The sequence below is a fragment of the Nilaparvata lugens genome, chromosome X (assembly GCF_014356525.2).
Source record: "Nilaparvata lugens isolate BPH chromosome X, ASM1435652v1, whole genome shotgun sequence".
Lineage (NCBI taxonomy): Eukaryota > Metazoa > Arthropoda > Insecta > Hemiptera > Delphacidae > Nilaparvata > Nilaparvata lugens.
In genome coordinates, this window is record NC_052518.1 from 69,702,013 (window position 1) to 69,724,070 (window position 22,058).

General features: G+C 32.2%; 1 protein-coding gene and 1 long non-coding RNA gene across 2 annotated transcripts in view; one reads left to right on the plus strand and one right to left on the minus strand.

The window, feature by feature from the left end:
* Positions 1 to 22,058, plus strand: part of LOC111056142 (trehalase) — a 258,221-nt gene that overhangs the window by 202,409 nt on the left and 33,754 nt on the right. The window lies entirely within an intron of this gene.
* On the minus strand, positions 17,678 to 19,955 carry LOC120354415. The gene is made up of 2 exons (XR_005572999.1): positions 19,731 to 19,955; positions 17,678 to 18,252 (listed from the first exon to the last, which is right to left on the minus strand). It is a non-coding gene; the product is annotated as an uncharacterized LOC120354415 (long non-coding RNA).

Here is a 22,058-nt window from a genome sequence, read left to right on the forward strand (position 1 = left end):
GTCATTACAGAACGTAACCCCGAATTTAGAGGCAATTCACTTGACTATTGCTTGGTAAACTATATTCCATTCTCATTTAAGATACAATTAAATCATAATTAACCATATTAAGACTTTTTTCACCTGCGCGCTCTTCTAAATTTCGGTTGCAGGAGCCAATCGTTGACTTCTTCTCCAATGACAGACTCATTGACCATCTTTTAGAAATTTCTTTGGCAGACACCTGGAAGGATGAGATTAGATTTTAGGATTGGAAAGAATCATAATACAGATACTTACAGATATATATACAAATATTAATGGAATGAGTGAGAAAAACCCCAGACAAGCAATATGGAAAATAGCACATCTTTCATGAACTAATTACTGATATCTTATTACAAAAGAATTGTTATTAAATAAGTTGAAGCTAAGAAATGTTCAAGGGTATATTTATAATGGATTACAACGTTTTAATAAAATGAAATAATGTCAAGTATTAATTTATGAAAATATAGTTACAGTAAGTGTTAATTGGGCTACTTTTATGGAAGCTGAATTCAAACTGAATGTAATAACAGGACTTTTCATTAGAGATGGAAGAAAAAGAGTAAAACTGGAATAAAAATAATTATAAAGAATTCTTTACCAGTGTGGAAGTGGGGTATGCAGAAAAATTGAAATTGGAAAAGAAAAATTGGAATGAAGATTCAATAAAAATTTAAATAGAGAAAAGGTAAAAATAATGGAGGAAAATAATTTATGTATGAGCGGAGGATACAGAGAAATTAGAAAGTATGCAGCCTCTCTTCATAAACTGTTCTGGCAGCCCCTCCAACTGGAGCGAGCTACACGTACATCACACCACACAGGAGGTTACCGAGCGCCAAGCGCGAGTCAAAAAAGGAGTCAGAGAAGAAAAAAATGAAATGAACACTGATAAATTAATTTCCTTAATGTAATTTTTTCAAGAAAAATATGTATTGAAGCTCTTTCTTTGGAAAAATGTAATACCGGTACAGATAAGAGTACCGACAGTAAAAAATACTGTATAAGTTGAAAAGAATTCATCACTTTAGTACTGTAATAATAATATAATTAATAATTCACTATGATTTACTACTTGAACTTCTAGTTTATGAGTTCTAATGATTAAACTATTTTAAGAAAATCTAATGCCGTATTGATACTGACTTGATAACATAACTTCCGTAAAAGGAATTCGGTTGTCATTGTGGATTAAAGTTATTATTGTGATGATTCTGAAATAATATAATGTATAACGCCAAGTAGATGGTGTTTCTACAACAGCATTACTTGCCACTGAGTGAGTGAGTTGAGGAGTGTGAAATTTAATTTAAAAGTATTTGCGCAAAATGATGAGATGGTAGGTAATTACAATTATCTTACCTAATTATAAGGTGTATCTTACCTTTGAAAGTTTTATTCACATTTGATCCAATGTGTCCTGAGTTTTCTTCTAGCAATTAAATTTTTTGTTGTTGCTGAGATATGCATTATGAATAATTAATGTATGCTTCCACTTTTTTGCTCATCTCTTTTTTCGATACCGTATTACTCTGTAGCATCATTATAATCATTCTCCATACATTGCCAATCGCAAACATTTCCCTGCAAATGAAAATTTGACAACAATAGAACAAATTTACAGGTATCAATATTGCAGGTAGAAATATTATTCATCTACTTTTTGTAGGCTTATTGTTGTTACATCTACTCCATCCTCTACTTATGCATATTGAATTCAGTCAATGATAATAAACAGTTGAATAAGAAGCGTCGGTACCTCAACGTTTTGTAGCTTTTCACATGTGAGAAGAGGTACGATATATAAATATGTATGCTGGATTGTTGTTAGAAAGGTTTTATCTCGATTATTTTCTACCTTATTCATTGAACAAGTGTAGCGAGTTCTTAATTTGGACTCTAGGATTTTAGCGTTAGCACGATATGTTACTCGTGATAACAGCTACTGTACCGAACTCTTTGACTAAATTACTTCAAAATTTGAAATCAGCATATCTTTGAGACCATTCTACAGATCAAAGTTATTCGGTTGTCAATAAAATTGACTCTTTCCTTCGTCCTTTATGAGGATAACAGGATATCATGATTCAGAAATAGATATGGAAAACATGTACAGTGGTAGCATAAATCATATTAATCACAAATTACACGTTATAAAATCAGTTTGAATTTTCCACTTTCATATGGTCAGGAATATTTTTTGTTGTCATCATGGATGTTAACAACTTATTCGATTTATAATATTGAGCCTATCAATATATTGCATATCTTAGGTCCAATAGGCCCAAAAACATAATAATGAAGTAGAACCTTAATAAGTGAACAAGATGCTAAGTATAATTTGAAATGAATTGAGTTAATATATTGATAATTGTTAAATGTAAATAAATAAATATAAACTTTTTCATTTCAATAAAATTTGAGGTTGAATATTTCTGAAATAGCTAAATTATTTCTTTTTCCATAGTCGAAACTACATACCGTAAGGTAATAATTAAATTGAATTTGCTGTTATTTTATTTATTATTATTATTATTATTATTATTTGCTGTTATATTCATAATTGTAAAATCATGTCATTGAGTTGAAATTTATTTATAAGATATTAATACATAATTGGAACACATCCTCTTGCACATCCATATTCAGAACTGTCAGTATATAGTAGCATAAGCATGAATATGAATATATTATCGTATTCGAAACTGTACCTAGAGTTCTAGAGTAATATTATGTACTTACATTTTTTGATAGAAGATCAAATATTCACGTTATTTCAAAACTAATAAACGACTGAAGCACTGTAAAGAGAACTGGAACTTTTCACTTACATGCGAAATGTGGTGCATGTTGTTGCATCCTTTTCGACTGAAACACTTACAGAGACTAGAGTAGATGAGAAGACCAAAATCCAAAAACGCGGCAAAACGCTTCGATTTCGACAACGTGTAGTGAAAAGAAGGGAGGAAGAATGTGAGAGAGTGAGTGATGTTGGACAGAGAAGGAGTGGTTGTTAAACAGGGAGTGGACAGTGGACAATGGCCTGCCATTACAAAAGGAGAGAACCGATCAGTACTGATATTGTGGGCAAAGCATGCAGTCGAAATCATAAGGGAAGAATGGTTGATGTAGAGGTGTTGGAAGGTATGGAAAGGGGGGTGAGAGCTGTGCAGGGTGATAAACCCTGACGACCAAAAAGAAAAAAGCGAGGGCAATGTAGTCTGGTGATCTGTGTTAATTATTTCAAAGTTCAAGAGTCAAGATCCTTTTCATGTTCTATTATAATATATTGCACTATTACATATATCCTTTATTCACTAATAAGATGAGCTTTACAGTTTGTCTATAGCTCAATCGGCTACAGTATCTAAATCACAAGACAAAAAATCGATCATATGAGCACAATATTAAATATAAAAATATTTTTAAATTTTAAGCTGGTAATCAAGATTGATTACAAAGATAAGCCAAAAAAGTAGCGTTTTGTGCATTTACTGATGAAGTAGAAAACCAGAGATTACTTGAACTATCAACTCTAAGCTCATTCAACTTCAAGACAAAGTTGGAAATTCAAATCAAACAAATTATATTTTATGCATAATTGAATAATCGGACCGATTATGAATGAAGTATTCCTGAGAAAAAACTTTGTTCCATGCTTTAATATTGAAAATCATTCTGTATTCTTAAGAATATCGAGCCTTCGATGTCTACAATCTGAGAATAAAAAGAGAAGCCTACATGATGCAAAGTATTCTCGAATATTATGATCAGTTTCCCACATGTATATAGTTGTAATGGAAAGTATAATACTTATGTCTCTTGCTACGATATCAAAGAAAGTACAGAATACTGATACTAAAAAAGACTTGGGAAATATAACCTAAAGATCTCAAAATTGATGTTGTGAGATCTCAAAATAAATAAATAATATCGATCAACTTCGAAAAGAGAGAAGACCGAAGGCAATTCTTGTATTTAAAAGGTGAATTTTGTTATTTCCATGTAACACCAACATCAACTCGTACTACGTACGAGCACAGAATACAATTATAGGAGTTTTCTCTGGTACGAGTATAGGCCTAATGTCATTCATCCCAATTTGAAAGGATTTTTAACTCCGGCCGCAAAAGACATATCTTGTCAAAACAATTTCGCCTGTATTTGCTAAGAATTAAGCACCTGAAATGAAGTGACCTATATCTACTTCCTCCTCCATGTTGCTTAATGAACAAACCATATTGTCTTGTGTGGGATTTCAATAATAATTGTACAAGCTCATTCCCAGCCTTTAACCCTTTCTATCCCACTGTTGTTCCTGAACAACATGACTTTCTATGATGTCTATTGGATCAGTGATTGAATGAATCTGCCATCTACTGGCCTTGTTTGAAAGCTACATTAGTCTAGTTTAGTATTATACCACTAGAGAGCACTCAAAATGCAGTCTAATTTCTGAAAAAGCAGCTGTCATATCCAATTGTGCCAACACTTCAATGTGACAATTTTCTTCGGTTTTTATAATTTTTTATAAAATTCTAAAGAACTGAAAATAAGAATAAAAAAATATCCATATAGTTGTTTATTATTTCATGATGAAATATCAGTCATAGGAATAGAAACTTGAACAAAAATATCATATATATTCAAAATTTTATGTCTGTTGTTTTAGAACAACATTGGGCCGTTAGAGGAGTCACATGTGAGGTGACTTTGAGGTTATGTTATTGTGTTTCAGTTTTCAAATGCGTTTGTGGAGTTATTGTTTATTGAATTATTGTGGATGATTGTTTTTCGTTATAATGTACAAAATCTTGGATAATGAAGATTTAGACAAACTCATGAATCTTCCTGAAGATGAGTTGAATAGTTTCTTAGAAATCAAGATACCGGACAGTAATATTATTGCTGATCCTCTACAAGAGAATGTACAGGTAAGATTCTCTCCAATTTATTTTCAAAAGTCTGTTTTACCTGTGCAATCTAAATCATTACCTGAGTCAGCAGTCCTGTATTACAGGACTCATTGGTATGAAAGCAAATAGCCTAAAGCTACGTTTACACTATATGTAGTTGTACACTATAGTACATTATACATTACATTATAGTAGTGTACACTATATGTAGCTGGGGAGCTATATAGAATTTGAGCTACATATAGCTCTGCTATAAGGAGATCTATGCAAATTTCATGTAGCAGAGCTACATATAGTTTGGAATAAACCATTATTCACTGCTTAGTTATCCCAACCAGATGCCAAAGAAGAATGTAGTTCTTGCAGCAGCCACTGCTTTTGGCGAAGCTACTGTGATGCTTTCAGCACAGAGAAGAGAGAGAAGATATTGGATAATTTTCTAAATTTTGGATAGCTCATTTTCTACTATATAGCCGAGAAAATAGGCTCAACTGCTATATAGCATATCTCCAAAGTCACTCTTTGAGCTTGTAGCAGAGCTTTATAGCTGAGCTACATGTAGCTCTGCTACATAGTGTAACCTAGCTTCATAATTCCCTTTTTCTCCAGACACTGGAAGAAATATTGGACACGAACATGGGTATTTTGCAAAACAAGGACGTTGCAAGCTGTGTAAGACTGGGTACACCAAGGTGTATTGCACAAAATGTGGAGTACATCTTTGCTCAGTCCCAAACAGAATGTGCTTCAATGATTACCATAGATAAAATAAAAAAATCCAATAGGCTACAAGGAACAACTTGTTCCACAAAAAAAGTAAATATGATAAAGTAGTAGATGTAAGTAGATGTAGTGAAGTAGTAAATTTATAATATGAAAACCCCCAATTTCCAGTTTTTAGTTTGTTTCATATTATGTAAGTATGTATCAGTTAGATATGAACATAATAAATAAGTTAGTAACCAAAATATAGTTTTAAAAAAGTAGGAAATTTATTATATTTAGAACCTTATTTTCAGTTTCAATTTCACGTTTTTATATTATGTAAATATGTATCAGTTATGAATATAATAAATAAGTTAGTCACCAAAATCTGGTTCTGTGTATCACATTTTTGAGAATCCATTTTACTACTCTTGAGAATTTTATTATATGACTTTCATTGTTATAATGTTGAAATCAAGAAAAAATTATTGATTAGAAATGATTCCATAATGAAATCATTCACCTTTCCTTGAATAAAGCATGATGAAAGTACCATTGATTTTTCTAATGCAAAACCAAAATTTTTTACTATATGTATTTGAAATGACCCAAATGTCCCAATGTTGTTTTAAAACAACAAACCCCTAGGGGCCCCTGGAGGGTGAGAAAAATTTGGGGAAAATTATTTTCTCATTTTCAAGAGTGTTTTGAAACATAAAAACACCAGAATAATTTTTTCATCTTGTTTTTTCATAAATTGGGATAGAAAGGGTTAAGAACCACAGATTAGTCTAGAATTACGATTCTCAAATATGTAATTGCAATGATTGAATTGACTGGGAGTATGGCTTTTGTTATCATTTGCTGTTCTTATTGTTCACGCAACTTTCTTCGAATTGATTCCTCAGTTTATTCCATACAATTCAATTTGATTCCTCGAATCCATGCCAATCCCCGATCATGGAAACCAATTTTGAATAATATTCTCAATCTGAACCTTTGTAAATTGATATTCTGGAAGTTTGTAGTTCAAATCTTCCAAAGAACTTTTAACAAATCCGAAGTGTAGCATTAGGGTATGCAACTCACCAATCACTGGTCAAGTCAAGGTAACTTTTGTTGAAAGAATGCATTTGATTAATGGATGATTATTATAGTTTCAATTCGGTAGAGGTAATAAAGGGCTGTCTGAATATTTCTTTACGCAGGGCTTTGGTTGGGATTGGCGCTAAGTCTATTAATATTGTGAATTAAAATGGAGACATTTTCCAATTTTGAGATAAATTTCATCTAAAATATTGGAGGAATTTCATACATTCTTATTCGAAATACCGTAGTCTCAATTTTATCATGAATGTAGTAAAAGTTATTAATCTTCTTTGATAGTCTATATATCTTGGTTACCGGTTATCGAATTAAGCTTGATCTGATGTTACCATTGGTATTTCAGTGTTCTTTGATAATAATATTTATATAACCTGCAAAAGTTGCCAATTTTCAATCCAAGTGAAAATTAATTTAAACTAGATTCATTAATATATAGATCTACTGGGTTAATTGTATGCGATCGGTTCAGTACCATATGTGATAAATCTATAGCTCAAGTTCATTATTGAGGAATTCTGAACCGACTCACTAATCACAATTTATGAAAAACTACCCTATTGATTGCGATAAAACTAAGAAGGATTTCTTATTCCTATAATCACATTACAAACGAAAAACATCACAGCTTTCTTAGGTCCTAGGTGCTCTCTGTGAAGTCTGGTGAAGATAATAATTACTTTAACTTCAAGAGAGTTTAAGGACCGTTTTCAGATATTTTTTAAACCTTCAAGTCATGTTAGCTTCTAGCAAATCAATTAATCAATTGATGTATTAATAATGATCTCATATTGGGCTCATTGAGGATGGGTATAGTAATGACAATCGTTCAAGTATCTAGTCCGCATTATTGTAGCTTATCTGAAAAAGTCTCTCCATAATTAAAGACATTAAAAGAGATAAATTATCATGATTTGCATGATAGGCTACCAAAGAGAATGAAGATCTCAAACTTTTATTTTTATAATTTTGCTGTAAACTTACTATAATCATAATTTATATACTATATATTATTAGGATAGGAAGAGAGTAATGAATAACTTATAGCCTTTCATCAACAGATATTTCAAAAACTACCTATCATTCCTGCAACAAAACTGTAGTCTAGTGTGTTCTATAAAATTTTGTTGCTTTCACATTATATTTGCAACAAGTTTTTTTAAATACTTTGACAGATTATACTTTCATAAGACTTCAAACGTTAATTCATTTTTACAGGCCTACTTATTAGTTATTAATCATATTAATTCAAGTTTATAGGCCTACTACTTAGCATTTATTATTTTTATGAATATTATAGTTTTACTCATCCTACTGCTAGTATTAACTGATCTAATATTGGATTTTAAAGGAAAGGATTGGCTTATGACGTGCGGGATGAGAAATTCATGAATGACACATCATCATGTCTGAACTACTGGACTGATTGACTTGAAATTTTGCATCTGGACTCTTAATTAATCGAGGATGGTTAAAGGCCTATTTAAAATTCTTCAAGATTTCAGTAGGTCAAGTTTCCAGTCTGTCAAGTTTTCAATTAGAGGGTTACCTGCTAGTCAGTAATAAGTGCACAGTTCACTCACAACTCCCATTACACAGTTATTAAAAACTCTATACTATATTATATCAGGTCCTACTACGATGTAGCCTACAAGGAACTCCATACGTTACGTTAACGTGTAGTATAGAATTCCGTGCCTGCCCAGCAAAGCAAAGACAAGAGTGTCATCATCAAAGAGCCAGCTAGTGCCGTTGACTCATTCTTTTGAGTTCTGAGCTATTGATAAACTAGAAACATTGTCTACTTTTCAACTTTCTTCTTTCAGAAAATGTTGAGAACGATGTTCTTGCTTTGTAAATACATGTATGTATTGGTAGCTATAGTTACACTACCGGGGGTAGGTGGATGAGCAACTAACAATAGGACAGAAAGTCCTACCTCACTTTCTCACTATCATTTTTCCCTCTCTCTTTCGTCCCCTCAATCTTATTTTGTCTCTCTCTCACAATAATTATCCTGGTCGTGTGGGAAGGATATTATTTTTTATACACTTTTCAGAGTCGACAATTATTTGTTGAAACACCGCCGATTTATGTAGATATATTACAATATTATATTATTGTTATTCAAATTGCATTCTATCTTTATTTTCATCAATTGATTTTTTATACTTTGTAGAATTCATTAAATTTATTGATTAGCAATACTGCCATTCAATGTTAATTAGTGTATAAGCAAGTATATACTGTAACATGGATAAAGAACTGTGATCTATCTATCTAATTTATCTCACTTTGCTTGAATATATTAACAACTAGCAGGTAACCCGTGCTCCGCAAGGGTCTAATTAGAAACATGTCAAACTAAAAATTGACCTAATGAAATCCTGAAGAATTTAAAATGTGCCTATAACCATCCTTGATAAATAAGGAATATTTATGCAAAATTTCAGTCTAGAAGTTCAGACGTGTTGATGCGTCATTCGTGAATTTCCCATCCCCCATAACGAAAACCTCTTCAGTTTACCCTTCACAAGGTTTTCACAAGTTTATGTGAGAAGTTTTTATTTAAAGTCTATGGTAATGATTTAAAAAGGTTTTCGTTGCTATCTGGGTATTGTAAGAATTTTAAGATAAATTTATGTCAATTGATTAATTTCCTGAAGTGTGATAAAATATGTGGATGAGTATTTTTTTTATATAAACGAGGGTTTATCAGTTAATTCACTTAAACAGGAAGCTGATCAGATCTCTCGGATTTTGAATTTGGCGCGCTACCTGGTAATGGTTTTCAGTTATTTTTATGGTTCCTGATGGAAAAACATTTTTGTTTCTCTCGGTATTTAATAGGTGGTTGTATTATATCTATATTCGATTTTGATTTACGAGTTTATTATGATAGGGTCTCAGTTTAGAGAAGGTTATAAGTTTTAAAATTTCGCAAGCTACTAGTTTTACTGATGATTACATTTATTTACAAGACTTCCATTAACTATTACTCACATATTTCGTTCATAAGACTGCATCCATTCAGGTCCTGAATTTTACTATTTCCAGTTACAGACTTACAGTGTTCGAAGATTATTACACACACATCGATTTCTACTCGTCCAATTTTTTGCCGTCCCCATAAATTCTTTTAGATTAAACCTAACTTGATAAAGGCATGATGTTGTCCATTCAATTTGGTAGAATTATAAGAACGGCAAAAAATCGATGTGTTTGTGTAACTGGCTTATTTAATATTTATCCCTGGTTCAATCACAGTACTTCCAAGTTATGTTTTCCCATTATTTCAATTATTATCGTATATCATAAATCATTACATTTTGGGGTCACATTTGCCACTCTATTCATTGCCTCGTCAAGAATAACGTTAACTACTGATACATATTTTCAAGACTCTGCAGGAGGGGAACCATGTCGAATTGCTATCTCCATAATCGTAATGTTAATTGGGATTCCATATAACTCGGTTGATTTTCATCCGAACGTTCCAGTCAATATCTCATTTTGAAGGTTTGTTAATTCTCTATTCAAGTTGCGAGGTGAAAAATTGATATTTCTTGAGAAAACATTTATATTGCTCTATTAAGTGGGAAACTTTTATGATTTTTTCCTGGCGTTTTTGATGAATATTTTGGAAATTTATCTTGCAACATGAATTAGTTTTGATGATTCTGTTGAAATCAATGTTTTCATAAAAATCTTCACATCCGTACGGTTTTTAAATGGAATCTAGCGAAGGAATTTATCGTTTGCAAGCCACTGAAAAATGGAGGTGACAGACCCTCACACGCACGCACAAGCGGTGCGTGACCGCCTTCAGTTGACTGAAGGCGACCGTTTTGGGCTCAGTTTTCCTGTAAACAATAGTTCTTACATTATTCACTCCCTTTTGAAAGTTATTCGCAGAAAGAGTTCATGAGTAAAGGGATCTTGACCTGAGAGTGGACAAAATATAATCAGTATACAGAATGTTCTGAAAAAAGGTGCCCATAAATCAGGGCGTGATTCCTCACATCAAAAAAAGAAAAAAGTTATAATTAACATAGGTCCGAAAATGCTTAGTTACCAAGTGATAGAGGGTGGAAGATTTCGTCTGAATTTCTGTGCCTCTGCTGAAACGAAGCCCTACGGGTATTTGTTGGCTGTTAATTAAGATGTACAATTTAGCGTACTTTATGTAAAATGAACTGAAAAATTCAATAAAACCGTTTCCAGACCTGTAGCTACAGTAATTTTTAAGATATGTGACGAAATATGCGAAACTTGGTCCCGAAAAAAGTTCCTTTTAAGTTTGAAGCAGATTTACTTTGTTAAAAAATGTATCTCTCTCTCTATATATCTCTCTATATATCTCTCTCCCGATCGTGTTCTAATGGGAAGGATGTTATGTTATATTCAGAGAGTTGACAATAATTTTATTTGTTGAAACACCGCCAATCCATGTAGTTACATCGCAATATTATACTATTGTTTTTCAAATTGCATTCAATCTTCATTCTCATACTTAGTAAAATTCGTTGAATAAACAGCAATACTGTCATTTATAGTAAATTAGTGCATAAGCCAGTATATATTGTAACATACTGAGACATACAAACAGGCGGCTGTAGAAGTGTAGAAACAACATTCGTCCAAATTGTCTGGCTACCAATCTATTGCTACTGCTTTGTGGTGAGATTCACTTAAAACTGTCAGCATTAGCTGGAAGGGAACAGCATTGATGCTGTTCAGAAGTATGCTGACACATCACAGCTACTCTATGATGTCATTCATCTTAAACTGACAGCATTGATTAAACGGAAACAGCATTGATATCATTCACGAGGTATGCTGACACTCAACCAAGCTCCTCTATAGTGAGATTCACTCTATAATGTCAGCATTAGTTGAACAAGACGAGCTTCGATGTTATTTATAAGGTACACTGACACACAACCAAGCAGCTTTACAGTGAGATACTGTCAGCATTAGTTAAAGGTGAAACATTGATGCTATTCATGAGGAATACTGATTTTTGAAAGTGAGCCACACTATAAGTACCTGACTCGGTCAGCATCGACTGAATGGGCAACATTGATGTTATTTATAAGGAATGCTGACAGTAGATAGTGAATCTGTTCACAGTATAAAAGTGTCTAACAAGACTTTTCAGCATGGCAAGGAACATTTTCAGGCCAGTTCCTAAACCTACAACAATCAATTAGTCACGGAAGCCTGTAACTGTGAATAGATTTTTCATGGGGGGGGGGGGAGTTCTTCTATGAAAGACTGACTATTTCCCTCTTTCTCTCTTCTCCCTCTGGCGCTCTCACACTCACACACATACCTTCTTCAGAGATTTTCTACTTCTTTTTCTTTTAATCCGAGCCTAGTTCTTACAAGAACGGGTAATGAATCCTGAATTTACCCGGCTATCCTGCAGAGCCTTGAATCCTTTGACAACAACTATTAAGCAATTCTGAATTATTTAATCCAAATTATTGTTAAACAATTTCAATTGGGAACAATTTTGATTTTCAAATGATTGGAAAGTACTTCCAAGCACTTCACTTCAATTATTCTAAATGATTTGTAAATCATTTTCAATCATCGATTTTACAATGACTGGAAAGTACTTTCAAGTACTTTACTTCAATCATTCTAAATGATTCATAAATCATTTTCAATCATCGATTATACAATGACTGGAAAGTACTTTAAAGTACTTTACTTTAATCATTCTAAATGATTCATAAATCAGTTTCAATCACCGATTATAAAATTATTGGAAAGTACTTTCAAGTACTTCACTTCAATCATTCTAATGATTCATAAATAATTTTCAATGATTGGAAAGTACTTTCAAGTACTTCACTTCAATCATTCTAAATGATTCATAAATCAGTTTCAATCACCGATTATAAAATGATTGGAAAGTACTTTCAAGTACTTCACTTCAATCATTCTAAATGATTCATAAATAATTTTCAATCATCGATTATACAATGATTGGAAAGTACTTTCAAGTACTTTACTTCAATCATTCTAAATGATTCATAAATCAGTTTCAATCATCGATTATAGAATGATTGGAAAGTACCGTCAAGTACTTTACTCCAATCATTCATAAATCAGTTTCAATCATCGATTATAGAATGATTGGAAAGTACTTTCAAGTAATTTACTTCAATCAAATAATTCTGAACAATTTGTAAATCATTCTCATGCAGTCATCAATTTCCAAACGATTGGAGAGTATTTCCAATCACTTGACTTTAATAATTTTCAATGTTCAATAAATCATTTCCAAACATTGGTCCACAAGATCCTTCTACATTATTATGGAGATATACTTCACACTTCATGATCTGTTGAGGATACTCGAAAGTTTATTCGAAGTTTTTCAATTTTCACTATAAATATGGATTACTCATTAGAAATCATTGGAAATTATTTTCAAGCATTTCCAAATCATTCCATTCAAATGATTCCGAATGATTGTCAATGGATTTCAATCAGAACTGAGAAAAAAAATTCAATGACTTGAAATTATTGTAAATGATTTTAAAGTAATTATAGTTGTCTCTTTCAAATCACTTCAAAGTACTTCAAATCAGTTGACTCCAATCATTCTAAATTATTCGTAAATCAGTTCCAATCATTGGTCTTCAAGTAATTGAAAAGTACTTCAAAGTACTTCATTCACATCATTCTAAGTAATTTATAAATCATTTTCAATCATTGGTCTTCGAATGATTGAAAAGTACTTTACTAAATCATTTGAGGTAATTTATAAATCATTTTCAATCATTGGTTTTCAAGTAATTGAAAAGTACTTCAAAGTACTTCATTCAAATCATTCTAAGTAATTATAAATCATTTTCAATCATTGGTCATCAAATGATTGAAAAGTACTTTAAAGTACTTTACTAAATCATTTGAGGTAATTTATAAATCATTTTCAATCATTGGTCTTCAATGACATTTCATGGAGAATTAAAAGTAATTTTAAAGTACTTTAAAATGATTTAACTTGCCCTAAAAAGAGGTAACAAATTTTAAATCACTGGCAATTAGTTTCAAGCACTTTCAAATCATTTCCTTGCTGCTTGGGAGGTTAATAAGATCATAATTTTTTGCTCAAAAAGGAACAGGCAAAGGTTTTTAGAAGCTTTTAAACACTTAAAAGTTTAGGTCTAAGCATGAACATTTTAAAACTTGAAAAGTTTTTTTTTTTAATTTTAAACTTTGAAAAGATGAATCCAAATATAAAATCAGAAATCAGAGAACTTCTCCAATTATCACCTAATAAAATAGAATATAAATAAATTTCTTCATAGAAATAGAATTCTTCATTAATAAGTTGGAAAACTGTTTTCTTATTCATTTGTATATTTCTTGTACATTTATGACATCCAAAGTTAAATACTGTATATGCAAAAGTATTCTTTGGCCAAAATAGTAGTGCTGGTTGGTTTTATTCAAGAGTCTTCAAATATACAATCAGCAACTTAGGACAAAAAAGAGGACAAAAATACCAGAGTACATTGGTTCAGGCTAAATAAGAAGCAACAACAATAAAAAGAACAAGGATTTCTGACGGGCGAGCACACATGCATGGTCTTTGTGAATTCAACTCTGCCCATTTTCACTTATACTTCTTCCTTATTTATTATATCTGTCTCTCTACACACTCTCTCTCCGATATATTTCTACAAATTCACTTAAAAATTCCGGATTGAAGAATATTTTCGAGTCTTGAGAAATTTTTCCAAAAAAAACTTGTAAAACTTACTGGAATCTGATATTTAACTAACAGAACTGAAATGTAGAAACAGTAATATCGTGAAATGTAAAAACAGTAATAACGTGAACTGACTGAGAACTGTAGTGTCTTTTTGAAGGCTGATACTGAACAACTGTACTATTAGATGAGTCGGTCAATGTAATATTGATGAGAAAAATATTCTATAATGTTGGGATACCGTTTTCATCAGATAAAGCAGGTTTCAATCCTCACACCTGTAGCTATTGTCATGAGTTATATAAACATAAGACAATAGATTTAGGAACTGTAGAGTGAGCACTTTGTACTAGTATTCAAACCTCTGTAACATTATTTCTTGTGTCATTCCGCTACCAATAGTGACATCTCTCAAAAACCTCGATCGTATCTTGCACTGCCTTATCTCCAAGGGCAGCAGGTTGTAGAACTTTGGAGCTAAATAAGAAAAATATTTTATGAATTGATTTTTATTTGGTTTAGGTATAAAAGCTTCGTATTTATTACTCAAATTATTGTTTTTCAAATTGAAATACTCATTGCCATTAACGCTTCTATCAAAGAAGTTCCTGAGCACTTTGTAGACATATAAATTTTTCAATGGAAGTACCTATAGCTAATTTTCCAAAGAGAGGTGCTGTGTGTTCCAACTTTGCCTTGAAGGAGATAATGCGAATGAAAGATTCCTGTAAAACAACTATCGGCCTCAGGGTTACAGTGTATGCTCCTCCCCACAACGCCAGACCATATTCGAGTTTAGAATTTATCAAAGCATAGTATACATACTTCAATAGAATGGAGTTACACACTGATCTTAAGAGATAGAATACTCTTATGTATTTCATGAAATTCTGTTTCAAATAGTTTAGATGCTTTTTCCATGTGACTTTATTATCTAGTACTAGCTCCAAGTATTTGATTTCTTCGACTTGTTCAAGTTGGGGGCAATCACAGATAGTCGTTTCGGTACAAGATAGACAATGATACCTCAATGGCGTTGGAAAACGGATATCTCTTGAAATACTAAAGATCATACATTTTGTTTTGGGACTCATTATCAGAAAATTGCTTGTAAATCACCATCTCAGCCCTATTGAATCATGCTGCATGTCGATGTGTAATTTTTCTAATGTTTTGGCCCGATAGAAAAGAGCGGTATCATCTGCAAAGGCAGTAAGTTCCCCCTTGAATGACTCATTGCATAGTTCATTTACATAGAAGAGAAACAATGGCCCCGATAGGACGGATCCCTGAGGAATACCGAATTCGACTGTTCCTACATTACTGAGGCTTTGATTGACTTATTTAGTCTGTTGTGTTCTTCCGGACAAGCATGAACGGAACCAGCTGAGTGCAACACCCCTAACTCCCGCATCCTCCATTCTTGATAAAAGAAGAGAATGATCGACAGTATCATATAACCTTTCATAATGTCGACGAATATTCTAGCACACATGTCTCCATCATTGAGTGTCCCATATATTTTAGTCATGGAGTCGAGCAAAGCATTTTTCAATATTTAATCCCTCTCTGAAACCATACTGGTTATTACTAAAAAATTGTGTTTTGACAAAAAGTGAACTAACCGCCTTGACAACCTTCTCTAGGATTTTTGAAAACAGAGACAAAAGGTCGATTGGGCGATGATTTGTGGGGTCATTCTTGTCAGACTTCTTGTACAAAGGTTTTTTTCAATATCTCGGGAAACAAACCAGAACTGAGACTCAAGTTAAATCCCCAACTGCTTGCTGGGAACTCGTTCCAAGTCCATTCGCCCAAGTCCCGAAGCTTGTTTTAAACTCAGGGACACAAGTCTAAAGGCTTGGTTTCGACTTGGTTTAGAGACCGAAGTTGGCACTTGTTTGACTAGTCCTAAGTTTGGCTCCCCAAGCCTAACTCAATTCCCAACACCAAACCCACCGTGAACTCATGTGCACAAGCCCACTCTAGGCTCACTCTGATAGGCTTGTTTTAGACTTGATTTAGAGATCGAACACAAACCCACCGTGAACCCATGTGCACAAGCCCACTCTAGGCTCACTCTGATAGACTCGACTCACTCTGAACTTGCTATGATCCAAGGTTTTTGGTTTAGCCCTCAACAATTTTCAAATTATAGGCATATTATCTCTTTTTATTTCTTATCGCTTGTGAAAAAGTGAAACAAGCATTATTTGTTGGTGACTATAATCAATTTGTCTCTGTTGTTGAATAATTAAATTCAAGAGTTAAACTATAATGCTTATACAAATCAATTGCTATCATGATCAGATGATAATAATATAATAATATTCATTAGTATTAATATTGATAAAAAAATAGTTGAACACTTTAATTAAATTTATTCAATTACAAAGACAAATTCATTAAAGTCATCAACAAAAATAATGCTTGTATTCACCTTTTCTCACAAGAGATAAGAAATAAAAAATATAATTTATAATAAAAAAACTCCATTCACAAGGGCTACTTCTAACAAATTAATAAAAACAATATAAAAATCTTGTAGTACACTTTATTTTTTAAAAACTTAAAAATAGGTCAACACTACAAAATTTTTATATTGTTTTTATTAATCTATAATATATAAAATCAAAAGTATTTTTTCTATCTTTGCCAATAATGAATAAAAAATATCAAAATGACTTATACTGAATTAATTACGCCTAAAACCCTCTCATACATGTAAAAAGCTTCAGCAGACTAGATTTAAATAAGTTACAGCAGTTCTTGTGTGAAAGACAGACAAGAGTGTGTTGTACACCGTTACCAACCAACAAATGGAAAGACAGAAATTCAGATAAAGCTTTGATTCAGATTCTTTGACCTATAAAACATGAATATAACCAAAATATTCATTATTCTAAGCAACGAACAGCCAAAACTCTAATTTAATTACGGTACCGTATTATATAAATTTAATACTGTATAGAAGCTGTTACACAACATTCATTTTCCATACATAACTTCATATTTCCATTCATAGTTTTAGCCCACCTTGTTATATGAAATCATTCATGTTCTCATTATAAATACTGAAAGATAGATTTACAAGATTAAAATAAAGACTAAATATTATCATTGTTGAGTGATAAGCAATATGACCTCATTATAGATTACAAATTATCAGTTAGGTTATTAAGAAAACAAGACGTTCACATTTCAAGATGATTTTATTTATTAACTAGCAGGTCGCTCAAATTACAGTGCTGCAGCAAAATACAGTTTTGTAGATACAGTTTTCAAAGCACTGAAACGAATATTGAACAAGGACAATCGTTTCCCAACTAGTGAATTGTTGATAGAAAACAAAGTCCTCAGTGACAGACAATTGTATGCTCTAGTCTTACTCATTTATACAAGGAAAAATACAAATTTCAATATCTTAATAGCTCATAATCATGACTGGGATAAGAGACCTAAATTTTCATAATATAGCCTACCTAGAATGAATACAGCGTTTGGACAGAGATTGGTGGAATATTTAGGTCCAAGAGTACACAACAGAATTCCGTAACAGGCCGAAGAAGGAGGGAACATAAATAAATTTAAGCAGATGATGAGGAATTAAAACAAAAATACTGTATATCAATAATAATATTAGTAACATTATAGTAGTTGGTATTAACAAGTAATGTTAATACAAGCAAAGGCTTCTCTAGTGATGATTATCCTTCCTCTTCTTTATTTTCGTCATTTTTGTTTGGAAACTCGCCCACTTCAGAACATCTGTAGAAATACGTAAAATATATGCATAAGACTATGAAAATTATGAACAATAGTATAAAGTAACATATCAAATAAAATAATGTTATACTTCATAACCATATTTATAGAAGGCTCAAGGTACAGTGATTATATTAAGAGTGACTATTTATATACAGTCACTGTAGTCCAGTCAATATAGACATAAAAAGGGGGTGTGCTTGCAATTTATTGTAGTTCTGATTTTTTAATATATTATTTTTATACATGAGAGAAGTCTAGGACCAAATTCTTCATGCAAAATTTCCTTGTGCTATAAAATACAGAGTGGCCCAAGAACCTTGTATTTTTGGTTCATATTTTCCAGTTTTCAGCTATTTTCGCCAAATCCAGTTATCGGACATGTTTTTTTTAAGATTATAAAATTCTGAATGAAATGAAATCATTTGGAACTCTCTATCTCCAACGAGTACTGAGTTATGATTTTTCATAAATGAGTGAAATTTTAAGAAAAAAATCAATTTTGATGATTTCTAGTATTTGATCAACAATATATCCCGATTGTTACAATCTAGATGTAAGATTCAAAAACATTCTGGGCGTAATTTTGTGCTCTACAATCTGAGACTAGGTAGAACGTTCTATCTCATATAGATTTCCAGGTACACCTGACAACAATGCTCCTTGTATTGTGAAAAACACCTCATTTTCAGCTTCAATCATCATCACCATCTATATTGTCCTCACAGTGATATTTTGCACAATGACATAAATTCATGAGTTTATATGTTATATGAGATTCACCCGTTAGATGCACTTCATTTCAGTATTTCCTAGTGGAGGGGTGCGCTCAAGGACACTTCAAGGATAAAAAATTCAAACACTTATAACTTTTCACACAAAGCTAGGATCTCATTGTACTGCACTTCATTCTTCTTGGATCATCAAGGCGGTTCAAAATCATGCATCATAAGTGGAATTATTAGGCCTATTTTATCATGGAAGAGATTGTCAGTTTGTTTTTGCAAAGGGTTTGATTTGAAAAGTTTTTTTACTGTGTAGGTAAATAACCATAATATGTCACCCATTGGAGGATATACCTCCAATTAAAATTAGCATGTAAAAGTGCTCAACAAAGAGCAATTTGAATAAGTTAGTCAAATTCGAGAGAACTTTGGAACTTGATTTATTTATTCAACCTGGGACGGGTTTGTTAGGAATGGTAAAGGTTAAGTTGGTAGGAATTTTAAAAAGTTAAGTTAGGCTAGAAACCATATTATTATGTTCTCCCATAGGAGGATATGAAAATGTGCTCACCAAAGAGAAATTTGAATGAGTTAGTCAAATTCGTGATAACTTACTTGAACTTGATTTATTTATTAACTACAAGTTAAAAAATGTTTATAATATATAATGAATAATCGGCAAAACTACGATCCTGCAAGCCTAATATTTAACTGGCCCAAGTGCTGAGGTACAAAAATGATTAATTTAACACTCACCGAAAGCAATCGTTGAGCAGTCTCTGCTGGATCTGTAGCTGCAGCTGGGACTCGAGCTCGAGGATTGAAGGGATCCGTTTAAAACGAAAGACGAAGAGGATTATTGAAGGAAAATGAAATGAAATGAATAAAGAAACCATATAAAATGAAAAACAAACTGCGTGGATGCGTACGCGTGATCCGACTTGCATGGAAACAGAACAAGATGGAGAACACAAAGCACACACAAGACAATAATCTGGGGGATTGTGGGTAATCCCGCGGTGGCCGGTATCTGTGCGCACATCTGTGTTTTCTATTAGACTCACTGGAACAAGCCTATTGTGGGTCTGGTTGTGTGTTTGAATTTTAGACTAGGCCAACCAGGTTATATATGTCAATAAACCAAGTTTAGTTTTGGTGCATTCGCACAAGCTCACCCAACCAAAGCTGTTTTGAATTATTTTGTAGTGAGTTGCAAACTTCAAGTTTGCTATAACAATAATTCTAAAATACATAAAAGCCAAGCTTAGTCCAGGCTCACGTGCTGTCTGGGATAGGTATACTAAAATATCTTCAATATCAGGTAAAACATGTTTCAAAATAACAGGGGTTACATGGTTGAATCCAGGAGCTTTTCGATTGCTGAGTGAATTTACTATATTTATAATTTCTTGGACTGATGTTGGGTGGAAAAAAATGCTATCGCTTATTAAAGTTTTCATGAATATTTCGGAGTTTGTGTTATTACTTTGGGGTTGAGAAGGAATATCTAACATTATCTCATCTCTAAGGCCCCCAGCTATTGTAAATAAGAAATTTAATATGTTAGAGGTTAATGCTGGATCGTCAACAATTGTTCCATTTTTGTCTTTCAATGAAATATTCTGGTTGTGATTTTTTTCATCTCCAATTACATGATTTATTGTCTGCCATTGTTTTTTGTATTCATTTTATTGCTCTCAAACAATCTTCTGTAGTACACGTTTCTTGTTTGTTCAATCTGAGATCGTAAAACATTCTAATCTAATTTCTAGATTTCCAGGATGCCTCAAACATTTTTTATAAAGAGAGTTCTTTCTCTCGATTTGGATTAGGAGAATGTCGTTCATCCAAGGCTTCAATTCCGTTTTGAATTTTGTTTTTGAAATATTCCAAGCTGATTCCATACAGGAGAAAAGTTTATTTAAGAAAATTTCAAACCCCATGGAAACGTCACCCACAAAAACGTCATTCCAATAATTGGTTTCTCGGAGTAGACATGAAAGAAGAGTAAAGTTATATGATTGGTTTTCAGTTTTGTTTGTTTTCGGTTTTCCTAATTTGTAATCAAAACATGCAGAAATCATTCTATGATCGGTAATATTACTATCAATTATAAAGCAGTTTATTCCATAGGTGGAGCCTATTTTCTGTCTTGAGAAAATGTGATCGATACATGTATTGGAGTTGTTAAAAGATTGAGTGGGAAAATTTATGTGTGATAAGAGCCCATGACTTGACATAATAATATATAATCATCTGAAATTGGCTTTAACAAATATATATTAAGGTCGCCGGCTACGATAAGGTTTGCACTTTTAATCGTTTCAAGGAAAGGATTTAATTTATCGTGAACTCTTATTTGCAGTCTATAGATAGCAACAATTTCTAGAGATACACTTTATCTATTCTGATTTGAACCCTAACATTATCGGCAGAAAGGAAGTTATCAACAGATATTCTATCACTATAGACAAAGATTCGGAAACATATATATACTATTATTCCGCCTACTCTTATTCTACTGTTGCATTTTGAATTATATAATTGAATATAATTCTCATAACTTTTCTTTAGAATATAACACATTAATTGCTACAAGTCAATAGTGTAGTGCTGGGATTGGTCTTATTAAAAAAGTGAGAACTATTTGAGAAGAAGTAAGAGAAGGTAAGTCAGCCATCTCATTTTCGCTTTAGAAACGGTAAGGTACCTAAGAATTTACTACACAAAGAAATTGAATGAAAAATAATATAAAAATCGAAAAAATTCTTGAATGCCATTGAATTGAATTGAATTGATTTATATTTTCGTGAATCCTCAATCCTATCTAAATTTTGTGAAGCAAAATGATGATATCCAGTCGTAGTGTGGGAACTTATACAATATAAATATTAATCTGTGCATCTTAATGAGTGACATCTCAATTCACAGATTTGAGTTGATTGAGAAAATTAAGTTGAAATACTGTGAGTAATGAAATAATTTTTTTTCATATGCAAATACAACCCAGTTAAATAAATATTTTTTTAATTATTGATATAATAATCAGTTTCTAGATTACATTGCCTACTTCAATGCAAAAAA